The 13,421-nt window shown below is 49.7% G+C and overlaps 1 protein-coding gene and 1 pseudogene across 1 annotated transcript in view; both read right to left on the bottom strand.

Moving 5' to 3' along the window:
* Positions 1-13,421, bottom strand: part of LOC140421323 (shieldin complex subunit 1-like) — a 289,276-nt gene that overhangs the window by 248,378 nt on the left and 27,477 nt on the right. The gene's annotated exons all lie outside the window — the stretch shown is intronic.
* Positions 8,642-13,421, bottom strand: part of LOC140420392 (mitochondrial ribonuclease P catalytic subunit-like) — a 44,718-nt pseudogene continuing 39,938 nt past the window's right edge.

Raw genomic sequence — 13,421 nt, 5'->3', positions numbered from 1 at the left:
CCCCTCACAGTGACCCAATTACGGGACTCGTGTGTTAAAATCGCACCGTTCCTCCCCGCTTCAGACCCACACCATTTCTTTGCCACCGTCAAACACCAGGCGACCATGTACGGCCTGGATGAAAAAGAGCAGGTAAAGCTCACGGTCCTCAGCTTAGACCCATCGGTCGCAGCAGCCCTTCCCGACCCACAGAATGTAGGAGGAGGCACCCTTGCAGAAATGCATACCGCGATCCTGGATGCGATCGGGTACAACCGGGGCGACCCCGTAGACGGTCTAAATAAGTGCAGACAGAAAAAGTCTGAACACCCCACAGCGTTCGCAGGACGCTTATGGATTCACTTTGAAGCCGTTTTCGGAAATGTAGACCGTGCCCATTTGTCCGCAGACAATATGGCCAAATGGACCCGCACCCTTATCTCCCATGCCACGGAAGCAGGACAGAATGCCTGTAGTAATTATGACCCCTCGGAGGAGGCTCATAATGAGAAGTGGGTGGTCAAAAGATTGTCCCGCGTTTCGGAACAAGCGGCTCACGGTAAACCCGCAGCTAGAACCCCTGAGGAAAACCAAGCCGCCGCAGACGTGCAGGCAGTAAGAACCACTCTCCACAACCCTGCCTGGGTAAACGAGGGAAAGAGCAGCCCCCCAGCAAAACCGCAAGAATGCTACAATTGCGGACAGTTGGGACATTTTGCCAAAGAATGCAAGGCCCCTAAAAAACCACAGAGAGCCCAACAGACAGGCACTCACCATAAGAAAAAGGCAGAGCCCATACATAGCGTTAGAGCCCAGTCCGATCAGACAGACTTGACCGGAACGGACTGACGGTGTACAGGCTCCCCCAGCTGGGTCTGCGATACCCTTTGGGATAGGTCAGGACGACCCGTAGTCGCAGCAAAGGTTAGGGGACAGCCGATCGAGCTTCTCTGGGACACAGGAGGGTCCCGCACAACCTTAAATTCCTCCACCCTTGGTAAGGACACGTGGCCCACCACAGCCACTATCACCCTCAGCGGCTTCACAGGCCACTCACAACAGGGACATATCACAACCCCTCTCCCCATCCAGATCGGAACCATTAATACAAAACACCCCGTAGTGTTAGTCGACCTGCCCCCAACAGCAGAGCACATTTTGGGGATCGACTTCATGAATTCTCATCACTTCTCTTCCGATCCAGTCAACCAGTGTGTCTGGAAGATGGCGAAATCCGCTGGAGCCCCCGCAACGCTCAATATAGGGGATTATATGAACAAAATTAGCGCAGTAGGCGAGTTTTGGTTCAACCCCACCACACTCAGCACGGACCGACATGTTAGGGCAGTCCTGCAAAAGAACAGGGTAGCATTCGCAACCCACAAACACGACTGTGGACGGATGGCCGGTTCCGTACAAATAACAGGACCGGACCCTAGACCCCCAAAACAGTACGGATTTCCCCTAGAAGCAGAGGGAGAAATCCTAAAGCTCATAGAAAGCTTATTAGAGCAGGGCGTCCTAAGATCGGTAGCCTCAACTAATAATGCCCCGATTTGGCCAGTAAGGAAACACGACGGATCATGGCGCTTGACCATTGATTATCGGGAACTCAATAAAGTCACCCCCGCATCAGCCCACACCGTTGCAACAAGTCCCGAGACCATGCTCAAACAGGGACTCCATGCCCGATATTTCACGGTTTTGGACGGCAGTAATGGGTTCTGGTCCATTCCATTGGCAAAGGCGTGCCAGTATAAATTTGCCTTCACTTTCAGAGCGCAGCAGTACACGTGGACATGCCTGCCACAAGGCTTCCACAACTCCCCCTCCATTTTCCACCGACAGCTGGCAAATGGACTAGCAAACGTTTCTCGCCCCGAATGTCTGGTACAGTATGTAGACGATCTACTACTGCAGACAGACACAAAGGAAGAGCACATTGAGCTTCTGTCCGAACTCCTGGAATTACTACATTCCATTGGCTGTAAAGTAAACCCCAAAAAGGCCCAGATATTGGAAGAAAAAGTGGTATATTTGGGTACAATTATCACACACGGCAAACGCGAGATCGAGCACAAAAGAATTGACTCGATCGCTAAATTGCCCCTTCCCCAACATGTTTCAGCCCTCCGGTCGTTTTTAGGGCTGGTTGGCTACTGCCGAAACCACATTGACGGTTTCGCCAGCAAGGCAGCGCCCCTCTCAGACCTCCTAAAGAAAGGAACCCCCTGGGAATGGCTTCCGCAGCATACGGATGCTGTGGAATCATTAAAACAGGCGCTCATAGTCGCCCCCGCACTACAAGTTCCCGACCCGCTTTCCCCTTACGCCATAGAGGTAGTGACTACAGACAGCACCCTTTCAGCCGTGCTCCTGCAGGACGGCACGACCAGCTAAGACCCGTGGCTTATGCCTCCCGGATTTTAGATGCTGTGGAGCAGGGATTCTCAGCCTGTGAGAGGCACATGCTCGCAGTTTTCTGGGCAGATCCAGTACATTACCGGACTGAACCCCATCACCATTTTGACCGAGCACACCCCCACCCAACTTTTGCTAGACGGACGACTTAAAGACGGTACCGTCAGCCAAATCCGTGCTGCTAGGTGGACCCTTCTCTTACAAGGACGGGACATCACAGTAAAACGGACAAAGACTCACACGTACTTAGCGGACAATCTACAGTACCCCGGAACCCCCCATGAGTGTGAGGTCATTTCACCACACCATAATACAGGCCCCTTTATAGCTAAAACACCCCCCAGAAAACTAGCCACTCCATCTCAGAACCCCCCTCACCCGGACACGTGTGACCCCATTAGGATTTATGTGGATGGATCTTCCACAATCCCGGATGGGCAACGCATAACAAGTTGTGGGATTTATGTGGAGGACGCGCAGGGACGCGCCCTCGAGGAAATCGCATTAAAATTACCCGGACACTTAGGCGCGCAGGCAGCAGAGCTTGCGGCCATCGCTTACATTGTAGAGCACCCAGATTCCTTCCCCAGCCCAGCAGACATATATTCAGACAGTCTATACGTGTGCAACAGCCTCACTGAATTTCTGCCCCTCTGGGAAACGAGAGGATTTGTTTCCGCGGATGGGAAACCCCTCCCCTCAGCCCCATTACTCCGCCATATTCTGAAAAAAGCCAAGAACAGGACTTTTGGCATTATAAAAGTCCGCAGCCACCATCGTTCCTCCCCCCCTGGAAATGTAAAAGCCGACGCACTGGCTAAGGCAGGATCCAGGCATGGGTATTTTTGGAAGCCCCCTGAGAGCGCCCCAGTGAGTGCGCCAGTGAGTGCAGTTCAGGTCACGCAGACTAGGATCGAAGATCTAGTAGAGGCCCAGAAGCAGGATAGCGCTCTCACTGAAATCGTGACAGGGAAGTTTCCAGCCTCATACGAGAGGTACAGAAATACAATAACCACACATGACAGTGTGGTGCTAAAGGACACCCTTTATGTAGTTCTTGCGCAGGATAGGAACCAAATGATCTGTTTATTCCATAATGGTCATGGACACCAGGGAATCGAACCCACCGCAGCCCACCTCAAACAGCTTTGTTGGTGGCCTAATCTTAAAGATTCCCAGATAGATATGCCAAAAAGGCACATCTCAGCCACACCCGACCCGTTAACGGCCCCTGGACTCACCTCCAGATCGATTTTATAGGTCCATTGCCCCCTTGCAGGAATGGCTATAACTATGTTCTGGTGGTCATAGACACTTTTACAAAGTGGGTGGAAGCATTTCCAGCCCGCACCAACACTGCGAAAACCACAGCCAAAATCCTAACCCACCACATTTTTACAAGATGGGGACTCCCCCGCAGTATTGAATCAGACCAAGGTTCTCACTTTACGGGACGGGTCATGCAGAACGTCCTCGCGATATTTGGCATAACCCAAAAATTTCACATTCCGTACCACCCTCAATCGAGTGGTATAGTGGAGCGCATGAATCGGACCCTAAAAACCACCCTTAGGAAAATGGTCCAGCAGAATAACACCACTTGGGATTCAGTCCTCCCCTTTGCGCTGATGTTTTTACGTAACACTATTTCCACCTCCACAGGTTACACCCCACACACCCTCATGACCGGACGCCCCATGAACGGGACAGAGTACTTGTTGGGTTTAGACCTGACCAGCCCTGAAGTTACGGCCCTCACCCATGAGAAAGCCATTGAATAATTACTCGCAAATATAAAAACGGCTCAGGTAGCAGCCGCTGTTAAACTGGGCACTAAAAGAAAACAGAGCAAGGCCTGTTTTGATAAGGCAGTACATGCAACGGAGTATAATATAGGACAACAAGTGATGTTGTCTGTGTATAACCCCAGCACATTTCTGTCTCCGAAATACTCGGGTCCGTACTCCATTACGGATAAAGTAAGCCCATCGGTATACAAAATCAAATACCAAAATGGTAAGACTGCCTGGTTTCACATAAACCAGCTAAAGGTTTATGGAGCACAGTCAAACCACGCCCACCACGTCATGCTTGACGCAGCAGACCAAACCCCGCCCACAGCCAACGTAACCACACCAACCCCTTCCACGTCCAGTCCAGACACGGACTCGCCCCCGACCCCACCCACAAACTTTACACTCCGCCTCGGAACGCCCACAGACTGCAGCAGCAGAGACAGCGACAGTGATTCTGACGACAGCCACAGCACGCCTCCCTACTATCCTGGTCCCACACCCAGCAACTCCGACTTCGACTCCAGTGACCCCTTCCTCATCACTTTCTTAAACAAACCACACCACCGACCACCGAACCACACGGACGACCCCGACTTTGTTCCCACCCAACTCGACCCAACTCATTGGCAACGCGACAACTCCTGCAGACTCCTCCGCAACGACGAGAGCGACCCCAACTCACACCACGCAGCCCTTTCCGCCCTAATTCACTCCAGAGTTTGGCACCCAGGAGAAGGTGATGACCTCGGGTCTGACTCCCAAGCCGCCAACCCCTTTGCGACCCTGTTCGCAACAGAGAACTGAGGTTTCCACATGATGATTTAAAGGAGACACTTGGTGAAAAGTGTTGTCCTTCCTGATGGAACCTGCAGGATGTTTTCCGTTGTTTGTATGTTTGTTTAATGTTGTTCGTCCGACAGGAGATATTTTCTCACACGCCCATTCTGCCGAAACCTCTGAGGACTTGCCTCAGAGACCCACCGAGCCCAGACGCTTGTTCAGAGGAACTAGCTTTTCAGCTGATACTTGTTCGGGCATCAGTAGCTGCTCTTGTGATTCGAGGTTAGAATCAAAGTAGCAACCTCACCATGATGACTACATTTTTGCCCGTTCTTGTCGGTTGTTCAGGCAGTGGAGAAACGGCGTGAGACCCGCCCTGCCTGGGGACCCCCCCGTTGATCAAAAACGCTCGGGTAGGGGGACATACGGTATTGGTAGCCGTCCTACCCGGGGACTCCATCCAAATCTTACCCGTCGCGGCCCATACGCACCTCATTCGACCTTTTCCTTTCAAAAACAGTTTATTTATTTAGGCAACCTTTGGGTTGCTGCCAAATGCTATTTACATCCTAGAACATTTGGATGATAAACTTAGCACTGGTCCACCATTGGGAAGTGTGCCGTGTCCTAACATTTGTTTTGAGAAAAAAAATGGGGGAGAAGTCACATATTGTGACCAATTATAAAGGTTTAATTGGCCCCAAGGTCAGACACACTAACACACCGGATATTAAACCAAGGTAGTTACAGATACTATGCTTGGTCTACAGAACTCCAGAAGCTCCAGGACCGGAGAAAAACAGAGAACACAGAGAAAGAAAAGAAAGAGGACAGCCATGAGGACTCCTTTCATCGTGCTCAACACTCTTTTGATGAATATTTGGTTGCACGGGAACGCGGACCCCATTACTCCAAACCCCCCCTGCCGTTAATGCTTCACTGCCCCGCAGTACCGAGGGCCCAGTCACCAGCCACGCTGCATTATCCTGGTGTGCCAAGTTCATAACTTGGTACTCCCTGTCGTACGTCATTGAAGCACTATTAGCGTTGGCCATACTTTGCTGTGCAAAATAGACCATGCGCCTCCGCAAGTGGAAAAGGAGAGCGTACCGCGCTCGAACCCCGGTATATCGGATCCGATCCCCTATATTCGGTTATGACCAGACCCCAGACCCCCGCGACCTACGAAACCAGAATAATGAAACATGCACTTGCGTTTTCCTGTAAATAAAAAGAAATGTATGATCCTGAGCTTGACTGCCAAGCCAGGAAAGAATATATGGAATATTATGATTGTTGTTGTATGCTTAGAGAGATAGGATTATGCAATGCTTGATGAGTGGTTTAGGTAAAATTAGAGGTTCCCAGTTTTTATTTTTTTAGATACATGCCCCTGTCTGACATAGCGCCCTCAAGAATTGTTTAGGTAAATTTTTGTGCATAGCTAGGGACAGAGAAGTGGCCATGTAGGAGGTGCCCCCCCCCCACCCCCCCCCCCCCCCCCACCCCCACCCCCCAACCCGGTCAGAGAACGGAAAGGACAAAATTTATGTGATCCTTCACGCTTCGCATTAGGATCACAAGGAGGACCTGTAGCCACCTAAAATGGCTGATTCCCTATTAATTTGGCCAAAACTCGATTTAAAATGGCTAACCGGAAAGGCTGATGGGAAAAGCAGCCAACAGGACACAAACGGACAGCTGCAGACAGAATAGCATATTCGGCTCTGGGGAAGTTGGCCCAGATCGATACTCAAGACCATTAGCAGCACGTCAACTCAGACATCTGCAGTTTAATCGGCTATCCCCGGGAACAATTGCAACATATTAGCAATTGAATGCCGGGCCAGACCTGTCGGCGCCTGCAGTGGCCGAAACAAAGACAGGTGAACGACCACCCCCCGATCGGGGAATCGCCCCGTTATTGGATATATCGAACCCAGTGATCAAGGAACAAGTCCAATCACTTGGGACTCAGGGTCAAGGGCCGCCCCAAGAGGCGGGAAGCCCCTGGGCCCTATAAAGTGAGGGGCCAAGTTCAGATCTCTCTCTCTCTCCCTTCTTCTCCTGCTCAAGACCTTTGCAAGAACATCAACCAGAAACAGTAAGTTTGACTCCAGCGATCGCTACCCGATAAAGGCTCCTAGCCATCGACCTGTATCAGCCTTTTTGAATCCCGCGGGTCAGATCCGATTCGATAAGCCATTCGTTTCCCTGACCTGGTGGGCCCTTCCTAAAGTTAAGTATTGGCCAGTAGTGATGGGTTTCTATATAGATAGTAGGATTATTGTGTAATCATTACTTGTTGTATATAATAAATGACAGTTGATTTCAACCTTACTAGGCGGTGTGCTGACTTACTAATCATAACTCGAGCTTGAACCACGTGGCGGTATCAGAAAGATACCTGACGACTCGTGAGCAAAGGTGACATAATCAGAGCTAATAAACTAAGGCTAAAAAGAGCAACAGGGTCTCCAACTCAAATGAACATGGTCTCCAACACACATGGACTTTGCATTCTTTTTTGGGTTGGCACAATTAAAAGCAAAAATTTAGAGTATCCAATTCATTTTTTTCCAAATAAGGGGCAATTTAGTGTGGCCAATCCACCTACCCTGCACATCTTTGGGTTGTGGGGGTGAAACCCACGCAAACAAGGGGAGAATGTGCAAATTCCACACGGACAATGACTCAAAGCAGGGATCGAACCTGGGACCTCAGCGCCGTAAGGCACCAGTGATAACCACTGCACCACTGTGCTGCCCATTTGCATTGGCACAATTGACAAAACCATAACTGAATAAATCTTTATATTGCTTTGTTCCCGAGTTACGTTTGTTCTTTGTAGGCTGTTGATGTGAGGTCCTGGAGCTCATACAGAGCCAACACTAACACTGTTCTGTCATGCACTGGGCTCTCCTGAGCAGCTCTCTCCAGCAGATTCTATGTGAGATCCTGTCCAAGAGATAAACTGCATATTTTAATCTCTGGCCATCTCTTACTTTTAAGAAAACCATTCATCGTCACAGTTCACTTGCCAGCAGCTTGAAAATGGAAGCAATGCAGCTCTGTGATTTGGTGCCGAAAGCACATAGTTTGACATCAAATGTGTGTGCAGGGCACATAAATTGCTCCCTGCTTCTGGCTGGAAGACTCCACACAGCCTAATTTATTTAAATTTAAAATGCAGCAGCAGCTGCCATTCTCGATGTAAAATCTAGTAGCAGCGGTTCATAGAATCATGGAATCCCTACAGTGCAGAAGGAGGCCATTCAGCCCATCAGGTCTGCACTGACCCTCCGAAAGAGTACCCTATCTAAGCCCATTCCACCGTCCTATCCCCGTAACCCCACATAACCTTTTGGACACCAAGGGGCAATTTTAGCATGGCCAATCCACCTAACCTGTACATCTTTGGACTGTTTGGAAACTGGAGCACCCAGAGGAAACCCACGCAGACACAGGGAGAATGTACAAACTCCACACAGTCACCCAAATTCAGAATCTAACCTGGGGCCCTGGCACTGTGAGGCAGCAATGCTAACCACTGTGCCACCGTCCCGTCTTTTTTCTTATTGGACCTAATCCAACATTCAAATACACATTCAAATTTAGCAACATACTTCAAACCAACTTTGAAAAAGGGAATTGTAACTAAATATTTACCTATTAAACCATGAATGAATGCCGTGCATTAAATGTTCCCCAGGATAAATCGGATTGTCTCTCAGGTAAGAACAGATATACATCATCTTATTTTGATATTGATCATCGCAAAATGACTTGCCACAATCAAAAAATGCTAGTAAGGTATCCTCATTTGGTTTTATGTTTTTGCCTTCCATCTCTTTATACAACCTCCCAGCAGTTCTACTTCTTTGTGCCAGAGTGCAGAAATAATGAAAACTCGATAATTCCTTGATGATGGGTTAATCATTTTTTGATTGAATCTAAAAACATCACAACCTCTCTCCAGTGATTGGTCTTACTAAAACCACTGATGAAAAGGCTGTAAACTCCAACGCCCAATACTTTTAACCTAGTTTTCATAATGACATATAATTCAAGCACCTCGTTGATGTTGCTTTTGGACACACAATGCCAAGTACTTCAGAAGGAATGGATACTCAACAGTACCAGTTTCCATTGTCACAAAAACTAATCGTGGTTTATCCACATCAACATCAGAACGAGTAGACAGTAGTTTTTCCATCATGCTTACCTCAAACCGAGTTTTGTTCTACCATTTTGCTTTCAATTTCTTTAATTTGTCCATACACTATTCGCTTTATTTAAAGGTTTTATTGGAACTGATATTTTTGAATCTTTAGCTACTGTTGAAGCATCACCCAATGTGTCGCCCATTTGGCTTTTTGCAAACTCTGCTCTTTTTCTGGCTGCCCTGTCTGTAAATAAAGAAAACAAAGAGCTGGTGTCGCACCTGTGAGCAGTTCTTTCTTGTTGAGCGTTTCATGTTTTCCACTTGCTTTCATCATTCTGTTTGTGCTCAGTTGACATTAAAACTTTTGACGAGGTGCATAGCTGTGGGGAAATGCAATAGGATAAAAGCCTTGCTGCAAACGGGGACAACGCCGTGGAGGGTCTGAGCCGACATGATGAGTAGTGATGGAAGGAGCTGCTCTCTTTAACCTCAGCATCCGACTAAACATTGTCATGAGAATGTCACTTTAAGAAATGTTTGTCTGCCCAAGTTACTGCAATGATGTCAGAGTGTGGGTGGAGCTGAGCTCTGGTTCTGTTTTTTAGTTTCACTTTGAAAAAAGCTTGGGTGTCTGTTTTTTTTTTGTTTCGTTTTAGTGTTGGAGCTGCAGCCAGCCAAAGAATGTGTAATGTTGTTCTCTCTGCAATGTAAAGACTATCTCTTGAGCATTTGGTGAATTCAGAGTGATAACCATTCTCTTTTTTAAAAAATATATTTTATTCAAATTTTTTCGGTCAAACAAGAACAGTACAGGATTTTCCCCTTTTTACAACTTTAAAACAATATAAATAATAATGACCGTTTTTTAACAAATAAATAATATATTAACTAAACGGCAACTGCCAACAACAAAATAATAACTCTCCAAAACAATGGAGTCCCACACGCCAGTATAAATAGCTAATATACAAACAACTATAGGAAACCCCTGAGGGCCCCCCTCCCCCCCTCCCCCCCACCCCCCTCCCGTCCCCTACAGGACGCCATCTCTAGTCTTTTCCACGCCGCTTCCTCCCCTTCCCCCATCCACTTGCATACCATTGATATATTGGCGGCCCAATAATAGTCACTTAAGCTCGGCAGTGCCAGTCCCCCCCTATCCCTGCTACGCTGCAGAAACCCCCTCTTTGCTCTTGGGGTCTTCCCAGCCCACACACAGCTCATAACGCTCTTATCCACTTTTTTGAAAAAAGCCTTGGTAATCATCACAGGGAGGCTCTGGAACACAAAAAGAAATCGCGGAAGGACCACCATTTTGACCGCCTGCACCCTACCCGCCAGTGACAGGGGCACCATGTCCCATCTCCTAAAATCCTCTTCCATCTGCTCCACCAATCTTCCTAAATTAAGCTTATGCAAGGTTCCCCAGTTCCTGGCTATCTGGATCCCTAGGTACCGAAAATCCCTTGTTACTCTCCTCAGCGGCAAATCATCTATTCCCCTGCTCTGTTCCCCAGGATGCATCACAAACAGCTCACTCTTCCCCATATTCAGTTTATATCCCGAAAATTCCCCAAACTCCCTGAGTGTCTGCATTATCTCGGGCATCCCCTCCACTGGGTCCGCGACATACAACAACAAATCATCCGCGTATAATGACACCCGGTGCTCTTCTCCTCCCCTAAGTACTCCCCTCCACATCCTAGAGCCCCTCAGCGCTATGGCCAGTGGCTCAATTGCCAACGCAAACAGTATCGGGGACAGGGGACACCCCTGTCTTTTCCCTCTATATAGACGGAAGTAGTCAGATCTCTGCCTGTTTGTGATCACACTTGCCACCGGGACCCTATATAAAAGCTGAACCCACCCAATAAACCCCTCTCCAAATCCAAATCTCCTCAACACTTCCCACAGGTAATTCCACTCCACTCTATCAAATGCTTTCTCAGCGTCCATCGCCACCACTATCTCCGCCTCTCCCTCCGGCGGGTACATCATCATCACACCTAGCAGCCTCCGTATATTAGTGTTCAACTGTCTCCTCTTAACAAACCCAGTTTGATCCTCGTGAACCACCCCTGGGACATAATCCTCTATCCTCATCGCCATCACCTTGGCCAAGAGCTTGGCATCTACATTCAGAAAGGAGATAGGCCTGTAAGACCCGCATTGCAGAGGGTCTTTGTCCCTCTTCAGGAGCAACAATATCGTCGCCTCCGACATCGTCAGGGGCAACGTCCCCCTTTCCCTGGCCTCGTTAAAGGTTCTCGTCAGAAGCGGGGCTAGTAGGTCCATGTATTTCCTATAAAATTCCACCGGGAACCCATCTGGTCCCGGGGTCTTCCCTGCCTGCATGCTCCCAATCCCATTTACCACCTCCTCCACCTCAATCTGTGCTCCCAATCCTGTCCTCTCCTGCTCCTCCACCTTCGGGAATTCCAGCTGATCCAGGAAGTGCATCATTCCCTCCTTCCCTTCCGGGGGTTGAGCCTTATACAGCCTCTCATAAAATGCCTTAAACACCCCGTTCACCCTCTCTGCTCCCCGTTCCCCGTTCCATCTCACCCTCCTCGTCCCTCACCCCACCTATCTCCCTCGCCGCCCCGCTCTTCCTCAATTGTTGGGCCAGTAACCGGCTCGTCTTCTCTCCGTACTCATACTGTACTCCCTGTGCCTTCCTCCATTGTGCCTCTGCCCTGCCCGTGGTCAGCAAGTCAAATTCCGTATGCAACCTTCGTCTTTCCCTGTACAGTCCCTCATCCGGAGCCTCTGCATACTGCCTATCCACCCTCAAAATTTCTCTCAACAATCGCTCTCTCTCTTTACTCTCTTGTTTCCCCTTATGGGCCTTTATGGAAATCAGTTCCCCTCTGACCACCGCCTTCAGTGCCTCCCAGACCACTCCCACCTGAACCTCTCCATCATCGTTAATCTCCAGGTACCTTTCGATACATCCCCTCACCCTTACACACACACCCTCATCCGCCAACAGTCCCATATCTAATCTCCAGAGTGGGTGCCGTTCCTTTTCCTCTCCTACTACCAGATCTACCCAATGTGGGGCATGGTCCGAGATGGCTATGGCCGAATACTCCGTCCCTGTCACCTTCGGGATCAGTGCCCTTCCCAGGACAAAGAAGTCTACCCGAGAATACACCTTGTGGACATGAGAGAAGAAGGAAAACTCCCTACTCCTGGGCCTAGTGAATCTCCAGGAGTCTACTCCTCCCATCTGCTCCATGAAGTCCTTAAGCACCTTGGCCGCTGCCGGCCTCCTCCCGGTCCTAGACCTGGACCGGTCCAGCCCTGGATCCTGCACCGTGTTGAAATCTCCCCCCATTACCAACTTTCCCGCCTCCAGGTCCGGGATACGCCCCAGCATACGCTTCATGAAGTTTGCATCATCCCAGTTCGGGGCATATATGTTCACCAGAACCACCGCTTCCCCTTGTAATCTGCCACTCACCATCACGTATCTACCCCCACTGTCTGCTACTATGGTCCTCGCCTCAAACACTACCCGTTTCCCCACTAATATAGCCACCCCTCTATTTTTCGCATCCAAGCCCGAATGAAATACCTGTCCTACCCATCCTTTACGTAATCTGACCTGATCCGCCAGTTTCAGATGCGTCTCCTGTAGCATGACCACATCTGCCTTTAATTTCTTTAGGTGCGCGAGTACCCTTGCCCTCTTAATCGGCCCATTCAGCCCTCTCACATTCCACGTGATCAACCGGGTCAGGGGGCTCTTTACCCCCACCCCATCCCCTTTTTTAGACCAGCTCCTCACCCGGTTCCCACACTCCCGTTTGTCCCCCCGACGGTGTCCTCCCATCCCGACCACCCCGCCCCATAATAGCTCCCCCTTTCCCTTAGCAGCAGCAACCCAGTTAACCCCCCCTCCCCTCCGCTAGATCCCTTTCTAGCGTAATTGCTCCCCCCATGTTGCTCCCAGAAGTCAGCAAACTCTGGCTGACCTCGGCTTCCCCAGTATATCCTTGCCCCCCATTGTGTAAGGACCCCTCCTTCCTGCGCTCCCTTTCCCGCCGCAATTACCATAGCGCGGGAACAAAGCCCGCGTTTCCCACTCGTCCCCGCCCCTAATGGCGCAGCTCCCTCTCTCCTTCCCCCTCTCCTTCCCCACCGGCGCCCACAGTTCACCATACCCCGCCCCCAACGAGTGGAATAGAGAACATTTCCTCCCCCTTCCCCCTTCCCCGTCCCATACAATCCCCCCACTACTTTATTACAGAAACTCTTTCTCTCTCCAGTCTAGT

This window comes from Scyliorhinus torazame, chromosome 1, assembly GCF_047496885.1.
Source record: "Scyliorhinus torazame isolate Kashiwa2021f chromosome 1, sScyTor2.1, whole genome shotgun sequence".
Classification (NCBI taxonomy): domain Eukaryota; kingdom Metazoa; phylum Chordata; class Chondrichthyes; order Carcharhiniformes; family Scyliorhinidae; genus Scyliorhinus; species Scyliorhinus torazame.
This window is presented reverse-complemented; position numbering and strand designations above follow the sequence as displayed.